Below are 4333 nucleotides of genomic sequence, written 5' to 3'. Positions count from 1 at the left end.
CCTTGAACCTAGCTCTTGGGATCTCCAGTCTGTTAGGTAGAGTTACCGCCATGCTGACTTGTCCTAGGCCTTAAACCCATTCCCTTGAATGTCATTTCTACTCCTTCTCTAGATAGGCCTTTTGTAAGTTGATCCGACACATTATCCTTTGACTTTACATAGTCGACAGTGATAATTCCACTAGAGAGAAGTTCTCTAACGGTATTATGTCTTCGTCTTATATGACGAGATTTACCATTATACATCATGCTTCCTGCCCTACCTATTGACGCTTGGCTATCACAGTGTATACATACTGGTGCCACTGGCTTGGGCCAATACGAAATATCTTCCAAGAAATTTCGGCGTCATTCTGCTTCTTCACCGGCTTTATCTAATGCGATAAATTCAGATTCTATTGTAGAGCGAGCGATACAAGTCTGTTTGGATGATTTCCAAGAAACTGCTCCTCCACCGATAGTAAATACTTATCCACTTGTGAATTTTACTTCGCTTGATCCGGTGATTCAATTTGCATCACTATATCCTTCAAGTACCGCATGATATTTATTATAATGCAAAGCATAGTTTTGAGTGTATTTAAGATACCCCAAAACCCTTTTCATTGCCATCCAATGAGTTTTGTTGGGATTACTCGTGTACCGACTCAATTTACTGATAGCGCATGCTATATCTGGTCGTGTACAGTTCATTGCTGCTATATAAATGGAGAATCAAAACAAATTGCTGCGTTTTACTGTTTGGTAAATTCGGATCATCAAATAAAATTTTGTCCAAAAAGATAGATCTCATTTGTTGAAGTCGAAGCCGAGCGAGCGACGATGACGGCGCGGGGCATCTCTATTTTCTTGCCTCACTTATCATATGGAGTTAGTGTTCATTAATATAAACGCTACAAAGTTCACTTCTCCCTCCAATGTGGGAGAATTAGTGAACTTTCTAATTTGGGAGTATACCTTCTAAATTGGTATCTCCTTTCTTCCACCATTTCTCTCTCCATTTTTTCCATTCACACTTCATTCATATACTATGAACTCAACCGTTTGTTTCTGATATAGTATATATACATGAAAAATCGATTCTGACACTACAAATCATATGCAATTCTAAACACAATACACGTCAATACACATTTATACTTCAATTTTTCTCTGATTTATTCAAACTAAACAAGTAGAGAACTAATTAAATACAAGTATGATTATCATATCAACCTAAACGAGTGGAAATTATTATTTTGACATTAATTTTATTGGTTACATTAATTTTATTGGTTTATCATTTCACTATGTCCTTTACTAGTAAGAGGGTAATTATTTTTCAACCAAATAAATTTAATTAATTAAAAGGCCGTAGTACGTACCACCAATAAAGGTCCAATAATGGTAAATTAATTAGCTTTTAATTTTGAGGGTACTAATAGGAATTAGATGACCAGATACAGAGATTCTACGTTTTAGTCATCAATCATTATCAAGCTTAACTGTCTTCGTTTTGAAACTATCAATTGTTACCATCAACATTTTAAATTATATTTGTTCAATATAGTAAAAATAATTGTCTAATTTGAAAAATAAGAGATAATTTATCATTCTGTGTCTATTTTTTCTTATTATTAACTGTATAGTTATTGCCAAATGAATTTTCTAAAGTATTGAATTTATTATGCTCAGTTCAAAGGGTGCTATAGAAAAATTATTTTTTATTCATAATTCTTTCTTAAGATATGTATCAAGTCAAATATGAATAAGAAAAGATGGACGGACGGATGGTGTATTAATTATTGGCTAATTAATGGATTAAGGAAATGTGCCTACTTAAGTGAAGTAACGAGTTGATTTCTCGTATGGTCACTCCACTAATAATGAAAGGTAATTTTTTTTTGAGATAATAAGTATTGTATTAATTAAGTGATCATATGAAAAATCGATCCGATTTACGATAGAGGGCAAATATATGCCCCGGTTTCATAATGGAGCTAACTAGGGTAGACCTCTTTTGGGGTTAGCACACGACACTTTGTTTCACTCCTTTCATTTATACTTTATGCGTGATTGCTATAATATATACTTCCTTGACTATTTTAAGGCAGATTGATCTTAGAAAGTAGTAAGTTCGAAAAAATGACATATCGAGAAAGATGAATTATCATGTAGAACGATCATTAACACATGTCTGATAATCAAACATGTTGGCAAGGACTTTTGGAGTTAATTAGCATATCTGACGTATTTTTAATTTAAAACTACAAAAAAGATCTTTTTTATTATTTAAACTCTGTATCAAATTAAAATAAATCAACTAATTTTTTAAAATGGAGGTAATAATGTCCTTTTGTGCTCCAAACGGAACTGAATTTAAATGCATGAATGTATCACGTAATTAATTAGCAATGACTTTTTAACTACAATGTATTGTGAAACTTAAAATTTAAACATAATGAAAAAGATAAAATTGACTTTTTATTCATTGTTAAGTATCATTTTCAACCATTTTTCCATGCACTTAATTTCACACCATCAATATAGTAATAACGTCTCAAATAATTTTTTTCTACTTATAGAAAAGATTATCTACCATTAATTCAAGAATACCTATGATACAAATAATCTTTCCATTTTATATCAATTCAAAAGATAATATCTTCTCTAGAAGTATCCAAACCACATTCTCGAAAGTTCTAATTACAATTTAGTAATATAATGTTTTGACTTTTGAAAGAAACTTTAATTAATTAAACTGTTTTTCTGATTTTTTTTTTTTTGTTGAATAAGAGAAAGATAATTACAATATTGAATAAAGTATTTTTTAAATAACTTTTAATTTTGTTCGTTTAAGTCTTCTATCTAATGTCTCATATCCACATTAAATCCCGAATCAATTAGAATTCGTATCAAAAAATCTTGTATTAAAGAGTAAAAAACTCCCTAACAAGCGTGACTCCCTAACCAAAGAGACTCGAATAACCTTATATTATGGTTATGTATTACGGTTTTGACACTGTCACACCCCTTTTTCGCTCGAGACTTCGAGTCAAAGAGTTTTTCCAATTAAAGTGACGGTTTTGAATAGATATTAATTAAATTACAGAGTCGCCACTTGGAATCGAGTTATGGTGTTCCAACTTTCAAGTCACCTTTTTGAATCTCTAATCAAAAGGAAATGACTTTTTATTGGTCTGCGAAAATAGAAGATTAGGTAAGAAATTCTGTTGACCGAGGGGAAGGTGTGAGGCACCCCTCGAGTCCCGTGATTCTAACAATCGCTTTCATTGACTTATCTTGACTTGAACTATTTTGATAATTATGTTTGTAGGCCTAGATTCACTCATTTTTATTGTAGCAAAACTGTCTATATATTTATATTAAATCGATGAAAGTTAATTTAGAAAAATATTTGTCAAGGTGCATTATTGCATCCTTGAAATTTTAAATGTCTCGAAAAGATGTGTACACCGCATTCTTAATTGAGACGAATATATTTAAACGTGCCTAAAACTTTCCTAGTGTTAAAAGACATTCGTTCGTCTCTTATAAACTCAAGATAATTTTGTCTCACATCTTCTCTATTTTAGTTAATCACAAAATAATAGTATTTTTCATAACGAAATAAATAAATAAATTTAAAAAAATGTTATTTTCATAACCCAAAATAAATTAACTTTGAAATTCCTATTATTTTAACTTACTTAGAAGAATTTATGGCCAGCTACATATTTCTTATTAATTTTTTTTTTTTTTTACAAATTTAAAATTTCGATGATAAAATAAGTTGTTAAACACAAATCACTCCATCACAAGAACTTTAGCAAGATCTGCATCAATATGTTACTAACCCCAAAATAAAAAAAAATATAAACCAAAAGAACAATAGAACTTTTAGAGTTTCAATAGAAAACAAGTTCAAAAGAATTTTTTTACATCTTTTCACACCTCATGCTAATGAAATTTTTTATTAAACACTCATATATTAAGAGACTAATAATTTTATGTGAAGAGGCTAGTGATTCCATATTAAAGAATATACTTAATTAATATAAGTTACCACACGTAATATTATATTCATGCAAATGCAGAAACTCATAAAAAATATATATTTTTTTCGATCCGAATACTGATGCAATTTATCATGAATATCATATTTTTCTATATATCAAATTCACACTTTTAGAATAATAATACAATACAATAACAACTATTCGAACAAACTATCACAATAAAACACATACTTATAACACAACAATATAATACAATAAAAATCATCCAAACAACAAGGGTAGTAACAACATACACAACACACTAAGTACTCGGACAACCTACAAGAGTAAAAAAAA

This window comes from Capsicum annuum, chromosome 10 (genome assembly GCF_002878395.1).
Source record: "Capsicum annuum cultivar UCD-10X-F1 chromosome 10, UCD10Xv1.1, whole genome shotgun sequence".
In the NCBI taxonomy this organism is placed as follows: Eukaryota; Viridiplantae; Streptophyta; class Magnoliopsida; order Solanales; family Solanaceae; genus Capsicum; species Capsicum annuum.
This window is presented reverse-complemented; position numbering follows the sequence as displayed.